This window comes from Pteropus alecto, unplaced genomic scaffold (genome assembly GCF_000325575.1).
Source record: "Pteropus alecto unplaced genomic scaffold, ASM32557v1 scaffold20, whole genome shotgun sequence".
Taxonomy (NCBI): domain Eukaryota; kingdom Metazoa; phylum Chordata; class Mammalia; order Chiroptera; family Pteropodidae; genus Pteropus; species Pteropus alecto.
The window spans coordinates 22,136,160-22,155,083 of record NW_006436298.1 but is presented as its reverse complement, the minus strand read 5'-3'; positions in this window follow the sequence as shown (position 1 = coordinate 22,155,083).

Sequence of the window (18,924 nt, the reverse complement as noted above, 5' to 3'; positions counted from 1 at the left end):
ATCCAAAAAGATATTTGCACACCGATGTTCATAGCAGCATTATTCACAGTGGCCAGGACATGGAAGTAACCAAAGTGTCCTATGATAGATGAATGGGTAAAGAAGCTGTGGTACACATATACAATGGAATATTACTCAGCCATAAGAAGAGATGAAATACTGCCATTTGCTACAAAATGGATGGACCTTGAGATAATCATGCTAAGTGAAATAAGCCAGGCAGAAAAAATAAAAAATCAGATGATATCAGTTATATGTGGGATATAAACCTAAAAGAAACAAATGAACATGACAAACAGAGACTCAGGGACATAGACAATGGACTAGGTTACCAGAAGGGGGGAGGAGAGGAAGATGGGGTAAAGGGGGTCAAATATAGGGGAGTAGGGAAGAGGTGAAGTGGATAAAGGGAGTCAAATATATGGCAGCTGAAGGAAACTGGACTTTGGGTGGTAATCACACAATAGAATATACAGATGTCAAATTATAATGTACATCTGAAAATTATATAATTGTATTAATCAATGTTACCCCAATAAACTTTATAAAAATAAAAAATAAAAATAAAAATAATCAAATATATCTAAAAATTCTCACATATATAAAGATTAAATAATATGATTTTTAATAATCCATGAGTCACAGTAAAATAAGAATTAGGAGATATTTTAAAACAAGTGATATTCAAAAAGACAATGTATAAAAATCTGTAAAATGTTGATAATCAAGTACAAAAAAGTTATAGTTTTGAAAGTTATTGTTAAAAAATAAATGATCTAATTCTCCTTCTTAAAAAGCTACAATAAAAGAGCAAAAAGAACAAAGGTAAGTAAAAGGAATAAATACATAAGTAAAGAGCACAAATACTTGAGATAGATAACAAGCAGACAGCATAGAAAATCGAGAAAGCTAAAAGTTGATTCTTCATATAAATTAATAAAAGGAATAACCCCCTTGTAAGGCTGATTAAGTAGAAAAGTGACCAATATTCGCAAAAAAGATGGGATACCTCCATAGATACTTAGATTAATTTTACATTACTAAAGTCCATAGATATTTAATGATTATATATCATATATAAGACTTTATACAACACACTCAAAATCCTCTGAAAATAGAGCAAAAATTATTTAAAATATTAGTAAATAAAATCGAACAATATGTAAGAAAGTAATATACCAATACTCTGATAGATCAAATATGGAAATTTTTTTTGTAGCTCCTTCTATCAAGAGGTCTTAGACTTTTTTCCTTTTCCCTAAGAAATGGAGTATATACTTAGTTAAGTAAGTTTCTCGATTTGTTTCATGTCCACAGAAATTTGGCAGCTCAGAGGCAATTTTGATACAGTCACAGAAGTGAGTTTAGGCAAAACCAAGAGAAAAACCACATCGCCCATCATGGTTGTTTTGTCACTACATTTTGAAGTATTTTCTAATTCAGCCCTAGATAACTGATTCAGTAAAAAGATGAAGTAAAACTGTATATTTGTACAGGACATGACTCTGTAGAAATCCTAGGAATCTACACAAAAGCTACTAATAAGTGAGATTAGTAACTTTACAGGATACAAGATCAACACAGAAACACCAATTTTGCTTCTAACAAAGAAAAGTTGAAATTAAAAACAGAATACCATTTATAACATCATTAAATATAAAACTCTTAAGGATAAATCCAACAAAAGATGTGCAAGACCTGTATAATAAAAATTATAAGATTGTCGAAAGAAATTTAAAAGATACAAATAATAGAAAGGCATGCTGTTTTCATGGTCTGAAGTCTCAACATTTTAAAGATGCAAATTCTTCCTTGATATAAATACAATGTAACTTTAATCAATACACCAGCAAATGTTTTTGAAGAAATTGATGCAAATGATTATAAAATATGTATGGAAATCCAAAAGATCTGGAATAGCCATAACAACTTAAAAACCTTGAACAGCAAAAACAATATTGAAAAAGAATCAAATTGGTGGATTTATACTATCTGACTTCGATAAGCATTATGAAATTATAATAATCAGGATAGTGTGATTTTTAGCATGATAATAGATCACTGGAGCAGAATAGAAAGTTCAGAAATAGACCCACATGTGTATGATAAGTGGATATTTTAAAAAATCTAAAAGGAAATTCAGTAAAAACAGACAATCTTTTCAACATGTATTGCTTCAACCATTGGATATCTATATGCAAACATTAATAAGTTACTTTAACCCATGTTTAAAGCCGTTTTAAAAAGTCACTTAAATCATAAACTTGTATCAAACCTAAAACTATAAACTCTTAATAAAATAGTATAGAAATTATTAACCTTAAGTGTTCCTCAGTATAGTACCAAATCTATGCTCCATAAAATACATATTAGACATATCAAAATTAAGAATGTTTGCTCTCTGAAAGTCATTCATAAAAACAAAAAACAAGCCATACACTGAAGGAAATTTTTAAATATTTGTAAATAGCATATCTGCTAAACGAATTGTATCAATATATACAAAGAACACCCAAAACTCAGTAAAGCAAACATACAAACGAATAAGAAAAAATAATGAGCAGACTTCCACTTTTCATTTTCACATGTGAGGAGTTGAAAGTTATCACTCCCTCCAGAAAACAAGTTGAACAGATTGAAAAAATTAACTATTCTTTATAAGAGAGAAGAGGATACAAGGAAGACCACTGCTCCAAGATTGGAGAAAGAGACAAATGAATGCAGAGTGTCTTGGCTTACCAGAATAGAACTCACAGGCAGATAGTGTGGAATAAACCAGTGCTGGAACGGAGAAACCTGAAAGGCAATTGACAACTTATTAGAGGCTCAGTGAGGACAAGAGTCAAGAATTAACAACTTTACAGAACTAAAAGCACCAGGCTCGGCTGATTTTAATGGTGAATTGTACCCCACACTTAAGAAATTGTACCTATTCTCTACAATATCTTTCACAGGATATAAACAGAGGGAATACTTCCTAATTCAATCTATAAGTCATGCATTATCTTAATACTAAAAGCAAAGACATACAAGAAAGAAAAATTACAAATCAATATGTCTGTAAAAATACTCAACAAAATAGCAAATTAAATTTAACAAGGTATATAAAGAATTGTACACCATGACCAAGTGTTGTTTATCCCAGTCATGCAAGTCTGTTTCAACATTTAAAAATCAATGAATGTCTCAGGTCTTATACTTAGATCTTGGAGCCATTTTGAGTTAATTTTGGTGTATGGTGACAGATAGCAGTCTAGTTTCATTCTTTTGCTTGTGGCTTTCAAATTTTCCCAGCACCATTTATTGAAGAGGCTTTCTTTAGTCCATTGTATGTTTTGGTTTCTTTGTTGGAAATTATTTACCCATATATATTTGGGTTTATTTCTAGGCTCTTGATTCTGTTCCATTGGTCTGTGTGTCTATTTTTCTGCCATTACCAAGCTGTTTTGATTATTGTCTCTTTATAGTATATTTTGAAGTCAGGCAGTATGATTCCTTTGGTCTTCCTCCCCATTCCCCTCAGGACTGCTTTGGTCTTTCATGATTCCAAAGAAATCTGATGATTTTTTGTTCTATTTCTTTAAAAAATGCTGATGGGATTTTGATAGGGATTGAATTAAATATATGTATTGCTTTGGGTAATACGGCCATTTTAACTATGTTGATTCTTCCAATCCATGAACATGGAATATCTTTCCATTTCTTTGTATCTTCTTCAATTTCTTTTAATAATATCTTATAGTTTTTAGTATATAGATACTTCATATTCTCTGTTAAGTTTATTCCTAGGTATTTTATTCTTTTTGTTGCATTATAAAAGGAATTTTGTTTCTTTTCTTTTTCTGAAATTCCATTGTTAGTATATAAGTGGAAAGGTTGTAGGGGAAAAGGATCTCTCCTCATATACTGCTGGTGAGAATATAAGTTGGTACAGCTACTATGGGAAACCTTATAGGGGTTCCTCAAAAAATTAAGAATAGAATTACCATATGACCCAGTAATCCCTCTTCTGGGTATCTACCAAAAAAAAATTTGAAAATATTTATCTATAAAGATATATGCACTCCAATATTCACTGCAGCATTACATTATTCATAGTGGAAAAGACATAGAAAAAATCAGTGTCCTTTGACAGATGATTGGATAAAGATGTGGTACATATATACAATGGAATATTACTCAGCAATAAGAAAAGATGAAATACTGCCATTTGCAACAACATAGATGGATCTTGAGATAATCAGGCTAAGCAAAGTCAGGCAGAAAAAGTTGAGAACCATGATTACACTCATATGTAGGATAAAAAACTGAAAGCAACAAATAGAAAAGACAAAAACTCATAGACACAGACAACAGTTTAGTGGTTACCAGAGGGAAAGGAAGGAGGGAAGGAGGAAGGTATATAAGGGTACAGGGGGTCAAATATATGAAGACAAAAGGAGATTTGACTTTGGGTGGTGAACACACAATGCAATCTAAAGATGATATATTATTGAATTCCATACTTGAAACCTATATAATTTTATTAACCAATGTCACTGCAATAAATTAAATTTCAAAAAATCAATGAATGTAACCACATTAATATGGTAAAATAGGTAAATTACATGCCCATATCAATAAATGCAGAAAAAGCAGCTGACAAAATCCAACACCCATTCTTAATAAGGACTCAGTAATGGAGAGAAACTTTCAACTTGATAAAGAATATCTCCAAAAAGCCTACAGCTAACGTCATATTTAATGGTGAGAAATTTGAGCTTTCTCACTAAGATCAGGAACATAGCAAGGACATCCCCATTCAGAAGTCCTCTCTAATATCATACTGGAAGTTCTAGCTAATGCAATAAGACAAGCAAAGAAATAAAAGGTATACAGATTGGGAAGGAAGACATAGAACTTCATTTCTTCATTGATAATATGATTGTTTATGTAGAAAATCTGATAAAATTAACAACAAAAAAATGCCTGAACTAATGAGCAATTTTAATGGTTGTAGGATACAAGGTTAATATATAGTCAATTGCTTTCCTATATACCAGCAATGAGTGAATGGAATAAAAGTTAAAAACACAATAATATTTATATTAGTATCCAAAAAATAAAATGCTTAAGTACAAGATCTACATGAAAAAACTACAAAACTCTGATGAATGAAAACAAAGAAGAATTAAATAAATAGAGCGATATTCCATGTTCGTAGATAGGAAGAATGCTAATTCTTCCTAACTTGATATCTATTCGATGCGATCACAATGTCAAGTGTATGAGAAAACAGTCCACAGACTAGGAGAAAATACTTACAAAAGACAAATCCAATAAAGGGCTGTTATTTAAAATATGCAAGGATTCTTAAAACTCAACAGTAAGAAGAAAAACAACCCAATTAAAAAAAATGGGATAAAGACCTTAAAAGACATCTTACTAAGGAAGGTATACAGATGGCAAATAAGCACATGAAATAATGCCCCACATCATATGCCGTCAGGGAAATGTGTGTTAAAACAATGAGATACCACTTCATACCTATTAGAATGGCCAAAATCACTCTAAAGTCAGAATTCCTAGGTTAAATTCCATCTGCCACTAATTGTGTAACTTTTCAGCAAATTATTCAAACTCACTGGGCCCAAGTTTCCTCATCTTTACAACTAAGATGATAATAGTACCTCCTTCATCATGACATTGTTGTAAGGATTATGAGTTCAGATATACAAAGCAAAAGCACTTTGAATAGCACCTGGTATTCATAATGTGCTATGCAAATGTTAGTTCTATTACTGTTGTTGTTAGTACTAGTATTAAAGGAAATATAAAAATTTTCAAAATGAAAGAGATTATTAAGTATTTAGAAAATCAAATAAAATAGACTCACATCAAGATACATTGTCATGAAATTTCAAAAGCCTAGGAACAACGGGAAAATGGTAAAGCTTCCTTAAAGACAGAATGATAAAAAAGGGAAAAAAATTGTTCGCTTACAAAGGCTTAGAGCCACAATGGAAGCTCCACTGGAATATAGAATATAATCCAAAATAAAAATAGGAAAGCAAAATATATCAGACATGCAAGGAATTTCTTACCAATTAAATTAATGGAAAAATAAAAAAATAATCATGAAAGGGAAACACACAAGACCAAAGAAAAAGATAATCCACTCAGGATAAACCATAGGTCCAGCAAGTACTGGACAGACAGAAGCAGGAAGCAGAAGATTCCAAGAAATGTTTTCAATGAAAAGAGAGATTTGACACATCTGACATTATTCTAGAAACATTGGAAGAATGATAGGTCTTTATCAAACAGTTATTATAAAAGAAAAATCTAGCCAAAACACTTTGAAAAAAATCAGCACAAGAAATATTACATATTGCTATTACTTACTTTGACAAAAATGAAGTTTAGCAATATTTACATAGGTATAAAGTTTAATATTTGACTTAGAATTGAATCCATTATATCAAAGGAAAAAGTCAGTTAAGAAGTAAAAGCAGTTAGAACATGAGAGAGTTATATTCTAGAATTGCTAATATCCTCTTTCAGAGTCAAGATTTAAGAGATAACATCTATAGTGAATGGCACAAAAATAAAGGAATAAACTATATTCTATGAAGTTCCAAAATAACCAATAAAGTAGGTAAAAACAGCAAAGTGACTATATTGAGATGAGGGAGAGAAGGAATGGCATATTGAAGCAAACTAAATATTAGCAAATAAAAAATAATACTTCAAGTCAATATATATATCAATAAATTGAAGTTTATTTGTATCATTTAGAGGTATACTCTAAGAATCAATCGAAATAAAAGTAGTAGCTCCCTCTAATGCTAGTAGTGTACAAGGGCAGTGGATAGTGTATTTCATTATAATCTTACTACAATTTCTACTATTTCTTTGTCTTTTATGCATGTATGTATTTCATAGAGGTAAGAAAAATTACTGAAGATATACTACAAAGATATAAAATGCTAGCTAGTGAGTAGAGAAGATGACAATTAAATGGAATAGAGTCTACAGACAAATGAAGATGTATGAATAACATTTATAATTATGTTGAAGATTTCAAATAAATGCTAAAAATATTATGATATTGGGACAAATAGTTATATATAAATAAAAGCCTAAGTTTAGTCCTCTATATGCAATGCACAATAACATCTCAAATTTCAGAAACAATTCCCTAAAACAGTCTTATTGTATTGAAATAAAAAACAAGGAAACATTTTTTATAATTTGAAGTAAAGAAGGCCTTCCTGAATAAGAGCAATAACCTGAAAGCACAAAAACTGTAGGATAGTTAATATTGTGCACTTCTGTTTAAAAATAGACTTGTTAAAAGTAAACTTGTTAAAAAGCATGTAACAGAATGGAATAAAATACAATATATCCAGCTGAAAAATATCTGTAAAAACAAAATTATCAGATGAAAAGTACCATATATATGAAAATGTTATCTACCTAATTAATATTCAAGGAAATATAAGTTATTTCACTCATACTTTTGACAAAAATGAAGTTTAGCTCAAATTCCCTTATGAAACCTCTTAATGCTTGGTGCTTTAATAGTTCTGTATTTCTTTAATGGAAAGTGTTCTAAATGAACTTGATTTCTTTTAGGGTTGATTCTGGGGAATTATATTTTTCTTAGGAAATTATCCATTATATCATGTCATCAAATTTATTTGCATGAATTATGCAAAATAGTTTCTTACAAGTTTTAAACAATTTTGTGAGGTCCATTGGTTTATTTAATATTTTGCATATTTGTGATTCCTTCCCCTTTTTCTTGATTTGTTTCTCTAGGGTGTGTCTGTTTTAATTTTAAATTATTTCAATTAGTAATTGGTTCTATTGTTTTTCTCTTATCAATTTAACTTATGACTGTTTTTATTATTTTCTAGCTTCTAATTTGTGTTTATTTTTTTATTTCTTTTATAACTTTTTTGATTTATGCATTACATTTCTTTTATTCTTCATTTTTCACATGCATATTTAATGCTATAGGTTTTCTATGGAACTCTGCTTTATTGTATTCCCTAGATTTTGTTATGTTGATTTTGTCATTATTTTTATAATTTCCTCAATTACAGTTTTTACTCCTCTGTGATACAAGGCTTGTTTAAAAAATAGTTTCCTAAGTTTTCCAAAGAGAGTACTTTAGTTTGTTTCCCAATTTTATAATTATTTTCCAGTTTTATTGCCATTTGATCAACTAATTTTGGGGTATTATTTCTACTTTCAAAAGAATAATTGTTTTGATAATCTTTAAAATAGTAATTTGGGGAAAATAAACAATAAAAATAAAACAAAAAATATGCTTACTTTTCATCCATTCAATCATCATTGTATTACCATACTAGTTGCCCTTCATAAAATGATACACAAATGTGAAGCTAGAATATTGTTCATTGCTTTATTTTTACTTAAATATTTGAAAATTATTTGTGTTTATCAATGGAGAAGTTATAACCATAATGTGATACAACTATGCTTTGGAATGTTATGCAGTCATTAAAAAGAGTGACATAAACCTAGACACATTGAGAAAAAAGCAAAATGTCAAGAAAATATGTATGCTAAATTGTATTAAATTTAAACAGTATACTTACAAATATGTATATAAATGCATATAACAGAGATTGATTGGGATTTTGTATACCATACTGTTTGTAGGAATGAAATAGATGGGTGAGTGGGTAGATTTAAAGGGGAAAAATCTAATTTATGATTTATAACCCTTCCCCTGTGAACCAGGACAAAGCCTGACACTATCTGAAACCTCATCCTTGCTCAGGGTTTATATCTCTCCTTGCTTTATTTCTTCTTTACAGATTTCTGTAAAAAGTACACTCTTAGTAACCAGAGGCCACAGAGTCTCTGTCTCAGTACTGTTCTAGAGAATCTGACATTGACTGGTAGAAATGATTGTGAAGATATATGGCCAAGTACACTAAAGAATCAAGTATAAGAGAGAGATGGAATGTGGTTTGTGAAAGTTTTATTTACATGAAACCAAGGGACACTTAAACATGAGGGGCATGGTATTCTTCAAAAAAAAGATAAACATAAGAGAAATGTTGGTAGATTGTAGCTATAACTTCACACAGACTGTTAATAGTAATTCTTAAATATTTTTATTTCCGGTATATTTTAGAGAATGCACTGGTCTTATCCTTTACACTACAAAGTCAGATGTTTGTTCTTAGGCATTGATTCCTGCAATCCAAGTTATTATGAGAATTACCTTTGGTATAGCACTAATCTTCTCAAAGTAATACTTTTAAATAGTATATTAAAATAATTGATGTAAAAGATGGTACGTTTTTTGTATCTTTTAAAACCATTTTGATCTAGATTTATAATCTTTAATTATTGAGTATTTTTTAATAATATATATATATATGAGTACCTCACTAAAAACATGTTTTAGAAAAATTTACAAAGCCCAGTCAAAGTTAGAAAAACAGTATAGCAATTCTATGTTTTTCTGTTTGTACATAGGAAATATTGTATTTTTCTTTTAAACTCCAGGAATAAAAACTTAATAAGAAGTTGATGAGAGGTCAGATACAACATACACATACTGTCTGATTGAATACATTGAAGCAGTTCTGATTATATTTTGCTTTTTAAAAATTTATTATTCAATTAAAAAAACTTCAAGAAATCACTAATAAAGAGCACTTAGTCCTATGGAAGAAGACATTAAAGGATATTTGCCATCAGAGATTACCTACCAGAACTATAAATCACATGTCATTTAATGATGTATCCATAACTACTTAGCTGGCATGACAAAATCGGATAGTGATTACATGATTTATGAGGTATAGAGAAAGAGAACCCCTCAAGGGGAATATTCACAGAGACCAAAATATTTGAACATGGAAAGAATATTTTACTTTTCTTAATATCAATTCAGATTTACATGGGGAGGAGAAATCTAGTGGGTAATTTAAACACAATTTTATGGAGTTAGATCTAAAAGAAAAAATTAGAATGATTCTATCAAGATGATAAACAAAAATAAAAAACAGTTTAAAGACAGGGTCTAACATTTTTTCTCTGAAGAAATAAAAAACATGATTCAATAGATAAAAAAAGACAGCCTATTTTAATAAATGAAATATGTGCTTGCATTTCTGATTTAAATTCAATCTTCATAATTTTATTAATTTTTTGATCATTGCACTATTATTTAACTTCTTTGTGCCTCAAGTTATTTATTTACAAAATTGTGATTAAAATACCTATTTGGTAAGAATGTTCTGAAAATAAACAAATAATCAAACACTTGGAGCCATGCTTAGCACACAGAGCCACTGGTTTTAAATGGATAGCTCTCATTATTAACAAGAAACAGCGTATATTGACCATGCAAATCTTTTCTATTGAAATCACTTCGATTTTATCACAACATCTGTTTAAAAGAATATGTGGAAGTGAAAATATAAGTGTTTGGATTGTCTAAACGAGGTAGATGTATGACTATCAGTGGCCTGTAGAATTAATATTCAGTACAATGTATTCTTCTGTTTCCATTAGACTTGATTAAGACATACTGAAATTAAGGCAAGAAAAACTTTTTCAAACAGCTCTTTATGTAAAAATCTCTTTTATAAAGACAAAAGCCCCAACATGAACAAGGAATCTAGAAAAAGGCTGATTTTAGACAATTCATCAGTTGTCTCTGGTCTACTCAAAGGCAATGACTAACATTTATTAAGGTCTATTTGCAACACACTGCTCAAAACATGTTAAATGAATTGATTAATCTTTACAACCTCATAAAATAGCATTATTATTCTCATTTGCGCTGGTAGAGATAAATGTTACATGGCTCTTGGCTTCACATTCTGCCAGAGGTAGAGGCAGATGCATTTAAAAACAAACAGCAAACAAATAAATATACAAATACATATGGTAAAATAATTACACACACATGTTTCAGAGAAAAGCAAAACTGTGGGTTGATCAAGTCTACCTGGAGCCTGGTAGTGTTTCTCTCTTATCTTTGAAGCTTTTTCAATATTTACACTCTGGGTGCAAGATGTATTTTTAAACATCCACACAGAATGTCTTTTTTAGGGTTCCAGGACAGAAAAGAACTTAGGATGAAGCTCCACAAACAGTCTCCATTTAATTACAGGGAATAAACGGGGGCCAAATGAGAAAAATGGGCATCTGCTTTTGTTTTTAGATGCATTGAATTTCAATTTATCACTTCCAAATAGTTGACTACAACTCTAAAGTATCTTCCCACCCCTTCCATCGCATCTTGTACATATGCATCCTTTCTCTTTCCTATTATTTGTCAATCAAGAATGTTTGCTGTCCAAACTGTGAGCTATGACTTATCCAATCTTAAGGATGTTATACGTTGGGACAAATCTGAACTCAGGAACCAAGGATAAGAAAAAATTAAGGTAAACTTCTTTTTCTCCAAACTTTTAACAACTTTATTTCTTCAACTCAATAAAACTTTCTCTTCAATGTCAAAAATAGTGAATAAGTTGATATTTTATATCTTCCTCAAATATTGTTTTTATGCTTCCCTCAACTCTATTTTAATTGGTACAAACTGACAGTCCCCAAATACATCATAAATTGAAGAATAGATGACTACTGCTTTTCACATAATTTGTGCTGTGCTATGTTTGCCACTACTACTTACAGAAGAAGTCAGACACTTCTCAAAGAGCAAAGCCACAATGTAATGCCAGCCTGATGTCAATGAAAGGCACTTAAGGAAATCAACGTCAAGAAAATCTGCCTCATCCTCCTTCATAAAGTCCTTGAAAGGGAGCCAAAACTATTTCCTAATACATAACATAGTTAACACTGATGGCATGAAGTCTATATTTTGGTACTACATAGACACATTTTTTTGAATTAGAATAATTTTAATTCACTTAAATATTTATTGAAAAATATTCACTTTCAACTTCTAATATGGTATAGGTTTTAAAATAATCCTTAAAGAAAAAAGTATTAGTTAATTTAAAGGTAAAAAGATAGTACTTAGGGCAAAGTTCATAAATCTGGTATATAAATGAGTAAAATTTGGGAAATGATAGGCTAGACAAACGGTGTATACAGGATTGGCTTGGAGAATTTAAACTCTTGTTTTTCAGAACTAGTTACTCTCAGGCTATAAGCAGACAGACCAACCTAGTTTCAGATTCAGAATTAAAAAGCTGCCATTATGTTGCTATTTTTCAAAAATGTATAGACTTTTACATTTTAGGAACTATAGGGCAATGCCAATTTTCTCAATCACCTCTTTTATTAAGTATGCAATCTAAATGGTAAGAAAACATTTATTCTGTCTAATGAAAACAGAATTTAGCATTTTAGTACTTTTTGTCTTGACTTTATTCCTGCAAAGTTCATATTTTTATTTGAAGAAAAGCAGGAAGATCCTGGAAAGGTCTTTATATTTCATAAGTGGATTCTAGTAGCAGATATCTATAATTTAATCTGCACTGAAACCCCTTCCCTATGTGTGTCCTTGTGTTCTTGGACTGAGCCTTTCCTCCATTAGGCACAACTCTGGGCTGGGTAGATGATCTTGGTCTGGACAATTCAAGTGCTCCATCCCATCACCATTGAGATTCTTTCACGCGTGGAGCCGAGAAAGGTATTAAACTTCTCTTTTCCAACAAATAAACTTCTCTTTTCTAACAAATCTTAAAAATTAAGTATTTAAAAATGCTCAGAATAGTACCTGAAACATTCCATAAGCACCCATAAATGTTAGCTATTGTTATTATTACATTAATTCTGAATTGGTAAGATTTGAGTCTTGGCTACTAGAATTCCTTTGAGCTTAACATAAACCTTTTAGAAACCCTGGATTCACAATTATAAAATTCAATTAATTTCACCTTATATATTAATTTAAAAGTAAAGCAGATGCCTCCTCACATATGTCAGAATGGCTATTATCGAAAAGTCAACAAATAACAAGTATTGGCAAAGATATGGCGAGAAAGGAACCCTGGTACACTATAGGTAGGAATATACATTGGTGGAGCCACTATGGAAAACAGTCTGATGACTCCTCAAAAAAAGTAAAAATAGAACTACTATACGACCCAGCAATTCTGCTTCATGGTGTCTATCCAAAGAAAACAAGAATGCTAATTCAACAATATACATGCACTCTTATGTTCGCTGCAGCATATATGGAAGCAACCTAGGTGTCCATTGACAGATGAATGGTTAAACAAAAAGTGCTATATATTTACAATGAAATATTACTCAGCAATAAAATAAATAAATCTTGCCTTTCATGACAATGTGCATGGACCTATAGGGTATTATGCTAAATGAAATGTCAGAAAAGGAGAAAAACCATATTATTTCACTTATCTGTGGAATCTAAAAAAAAAAAAAAAAAGCATAAACAGACATAGATACAGAGAACAAACTGATGGTTGCCAGAGGGGAACAAGATAGGTGGATGGGTCATAAAGGTGAAGGGTAATAAGAGGTACAAACTTCCAGTTATAAAACAAATGAGTCACGGGGATGTAATATACAGCACAGAGAATATAGTCAATTATATCGTTATAACTTTGTACTTATTTTTTTACAGGGGGCAAATTATTATTTAAAAATTTGATTACAACCAATTTTGTTGGCATTAAAATTAGCAGTATTTTAAATTTGAATATAGATATATGGTTACTGGACTATCATGGTAGTCACATTATAAGGTATATAAATGTTGAATCACTGTGTTGTATATCTGAAACTAATAATGTATTGAATGACTATACATTAATAAAAAAATTAAAGTTTTTTACTTTTGAAACTAAAAAAATTTTAATTGATAAATGCTTATTTTTTTTATTTTGTACTATGATCTACAATGTTGCTTAGACATTTTGCTTCTGAATAATGAGGTTTATTTAAATATTAAGACATTAGAGTATTATATATTTGTATATAAGTATGTATTATATATACACACATGTATAAATATAATTTGGCATATACCAACTACAGTGATTTTTCTTCAGTTGTTGCACAGTATAGTAAGAAAGACATGTCGCACAGTGCTTGATTAAACAATAGTTTAATAGTGATTTTTCACATAATTATAACTATAAATTATATATTTACCTATGGACAGATACTTGAAAAAAATATAAAAATAAGAAAATATAAACATCTTATGACTAAATGTTGAGATTCCAGGTTAATATTTTCCTTTCAAATTAATTTTACCTGACTATACTTTTGTTAGGATTACCAAAAGTCAGAAGAAAAAATATCAATTTATGGATGTTTACACTATAAACATTATACCTCTACTCATGCCAATACATTCACTTAAAATGCCCACTCCTTTTCTCTTCATTTCTCAAAATTTCAATCTGAAATGAATTCTCCTAGCTCTGAGCTCCCCTGGAAATTCTTGTCCGCACAATGTATTTAGAAATGAATCATGCATTGTCTTAAGAGAGCCTGGCCTTTGAAGTCAGACAGACTTAAGATAAATCCTGACTCTGCCACCAAATAGCTACATGACCTTAGGCAAGTTACTTGGTCTGTAATAAAGACAGTAACCATCTGGTTCTTGCCATGTGCCAGATATGATTTAAAATGCTTTACATGTATTAGTTTACTTAATCCACACAATGGCCTCATTAAAAAAGGTGGTGTTATGAGGTTTGGGGTTTCTTTTTTTATGGGTAAAGGCATTGACACAACATGTATGTCTCTATATGTATCTATATCTGTAAGTCCCTATCTATAGCTATACAAAGTGTCCAAGGCCTCAGTGTAGGCTACACAAACAGCATTCCAACACAGGCAGCCTGGATGCAGAGTCCATGTTTATTACCTCTCAACTTCTGTGCCAGCAGTTCATGATGTTTACTAAACACACAGGCTTATTAAGTAGGTAAAATTACATTATACAAAGTGCTTGGCACATAGTAGGTATATAACAAAAGCTACTTGGTATCTCTCTTGCTTTATTGCTGCCCCAAACTGCCACTTATATCTGTTCTTAAATTTTCCTGTGCTTATATCTTTCTTGACTGTGCACATGGATCCCATAACAACTCACCCTTTGTTGAGCACACTGCTAAGCAAGGTATTTGTGTATCTTCAGCTTCACCTTTCTCAACTCTGACTTCTATCCTGCAAACCTTCTGCTGTTTCGCCACTTCAACCATTCCAACTCTCTTGCTCTGCCACTCTCCATGGCTAATGCAGACTCTTACAGACTCAGCTCTGCCTCGTCTCCTTCTCAAAGTTATTCCTAAACTCTCACGTGGGAAAAGAGCCTCATATCTGTGCTCCTATAGCACACTCTGCATGCCAGCATTTATGGTATAATGAACCAAGTAAGCACAAGTTATTTCAAAACATTGTGATAAAATCTAGAAGGCATGGACTTGATTCAAGTCACCTTAGTATTCCTAATACTTTGCACAATAACTGGGGATGTGGGCATTCAATGGATGCTTACTGAATTTTCCTTGAGACAGACTTTACTTGATTTGCTCTAGAGGAAGTTTTAGCAAAAAGTATTCCTAGTAAATCCTCTTCCATGAATTACACAAACATTAGCATTTCTCAAAATGTGTCAGTACAGCAAGATGCTCTGTGGGAGAACAAAATGGTCGTGTGGTCAAATATATTTGGGAACTACTGTACTTTCATTCTGGAAAATATTAAGAATCATATATTTAATATACAGAAGTAATATGATAGAAATAATCTATGCCCTTATAAATTGTATGAACTATCAAATCTCTGAGAAGTCTTGCAATAAAGAAACATGTTTTACCATGTTCAAATCAATATATCTTAAAATATTTGTTCAGAATTCTTTAATGCATATCAGTATTCCAGACACCTATTATGGAAAATATTGTCCATCAGTGTTACCCATATCGGATTTTCTCTTTTAAACTTAAGCTTACTCCTTGTAATACTTCTGAGTTTCACAATAAATAAGAGAAAATGATAATTCCTTAGTTAACACAAATTATTAGTCAAGTATTAAAATAGTTAGAAATGTTTAAATTAAATTGAAGTTCTATTTCATAGATACTTTATATTGTTAAAATGATGTGCAATAGATATTATAGCACTGATGATAAAAGCAAAAGCAATATGTCATTGAAAATTCCTACTAGAGGCAGAAGCAAGCAAAGATTTGTAAAATACTAATTTACTGATTTGCAGTTGCTAGGTTAATGCATGCTGGATTTATATAGTGTTTGGCTGAATTCAGCCTTTGCTATGATGCTATATCTTTGCATCTAAAACTCTAGACTATCCTACTAGAGTGAAACGGCTAATTAAAAAAAAAATTAAAATTAAAATACCAAGTACCACTTTTCTGTCACATGTAGTTATTTCCTGGGTGAAAAAGAAAGCTAGACTAAATTATCTCATCTGTTGTCTTAATTTTTTTTCATTTATTTTCATATTCCTTTCATGATGTACTAGGCAGAAAAAAAGTTATTTTATTAGACTTAATTTATTTTGATTCCTCACAGCTTTTAAATACTTGTTTCATATTGAAATTTTCTCTTTCTTTGGTATTAAGGGCTTTTTATGTGTTGTCTCCATCTACTCCTGTGAATATTCATTCTATATTCCCTCCAATAGTAACACCTGCTATTTTCATCTTCTCAATGGCGGTATTACCCAAGATTTAATAAGGAGATCTTTTCGGTGTAGTCTTCTGTCTATATTTAACTCTGTATCACCAGCAATTAAATCAGTGTTTCGAATATCCCAGGTACTCAAAAATACTTAGTAAATGAATGCATGGGATAAAGCTGAATAAACCACTGCAGATGTGTAAAGCATAAAGCAGGAGAAAAGTGAATAGCAGGAGATATAAAGGCTGTTGAGGTACTCTATCCTCACTCCTTTTGCCATATGAGACAATGGTATCACAGAACTTTATGAGATAAATTACGGCTCTATAAATACTAAATGAAACTCTAGCCTTGATAGAATTTATCTCCAAAATATAAATGTTATCAAGAGGGACCATGTATATTTATTTACCCCTTTATTCCCAGTGCCTTGAACAATGCCTGAAGACAGTACACACTGAACAAATATGTGCTAAACTAACAAATGAAGCCTATCAGTTGGACTAATTTATGAGTAAGAACATTGTCAATATCTTGCTCTTAGAATTTATCACAAGGATGATATGGAGAAATATCTGTTAATAGGCCATTCATCAGATCACAATTATGGCTCAAGAAATTTCTTACTCATATGCTATTTTTTATATTAATATTCTAATCATAATATACAATTTCTTAAATAAACACAAGGATAGGTTAAATATATTTATCTTGAGGCTCAACGTTCCAGATGGACACATGAGACAATGTCATTTCTGTTCAGTCGTTCTCTATGTATAATTTGAAATTCCAAATCTAACTTAATTGAAATTTAGGCCATATTTTTAACATTCCTTAGCAATAGAACAGTGTCACTCTTTACCAAATATAGAATCTAGCTTTTTTGCAATTCACATAGTTGATATTTAATTAAGATTTGCTAATTTGATGAATTATGGAATATCAGTTTACTGACACCTTGAAAGTCATATTCTTTCCAAAGTTTCTTTAAAGTTGAATTATTTTCCAACTTGAATCAATTCTAAAAGGTGGCAAAGTCAGTGTTCAGCACCTCTTGACCTTCCTTACAACGGTGAGTTCCTCATTCTTTTCCTTCTTTATTAACTAGGATTAGAACTCTGAATATGCCATTCTCCTAAAAAACTTCCATTTCTCTTCCTCACGTCTCCTAAAAAAAGTTGTCCATATTGTCTCTTATTTCTTGAAAAGCCAGTTCTCTAAAATACTAGAATGGAGAAGCCCAGTTTTCCCAAATGGCTCTGTCTTTACAAGTCCCCAGGTGTTATCAAGATATGGTACAGAGATATTGTATGTGTAAAATATACTAGACTAAGCTAGAACAAAACTAAGAAATGACCAAATACATAAATTATACAGTACTGCCATGTAGCTAAAAGTTTTGAACAGTTTTCTCCTTTCTAGAATTTTTTTCATAATTGGGCATGATATATTATTCCTCCCATAAAGTGAGATTAAGACACAAATGGGTAAATTGGAATAGACAGAGTCAGTGAACACCAACTTCATATTATGTGAATTGTATACCTGAACTTCTGTCAAAAGGAAACATTGATTTTTCCAATAATGATGGAAAGAAATTTAACTTTGGGTGGTGGACACAAATGCAATATACATATGAAGTATTATTGAATTATATTCTTGAAACCTTTATGATTTTATTAACCGATGACACCTCGATAATTAAAAAAAAAGAATCAAAGGTCCATTCATGAAGATTACAAAGTCAATTGTCTAAAGTTTTAAAAACTGATCTCAAATCCAATTAAAATAAAATTGGATTAACATAGTATAATATTGAAATAATTGAACCAAATATACAGGTGTCTTTGTCCATCTGGAAATCTGAGACAAATTTACTTGATACATTTCATGTTTAGTTATAAAACTACAAACTGAGTTTAGAATGTTAACATCACAATTGTATAAGTTAGAAAGCCCCTTTTTAGTGTCCTCTAGCTTTCTAAAAGTTCCTAAGTAATAAAATCTCTATTAATACTTTTATAATGATCTCTCATTATAGGAAAAAACAAGTAGCATTGTAAAGCTAGCTGTCATGTAATGTACAAAATAGTGAATACATTTGTTATTCATTACCTGATACTTTATAGTTATGAATTTTTCATATCCCTGTAGTGTCATCTTACCCCAGCTGTCCTGGCAAACATCCTGGTTCAAATCAGGGCCAGCCAAACATAAATAAATAAATGAAGTTGAACAGGTAGCTCTTGGAGGTCCTTTTTATAATATAGAGAAAAATCTTTGTCTTGTT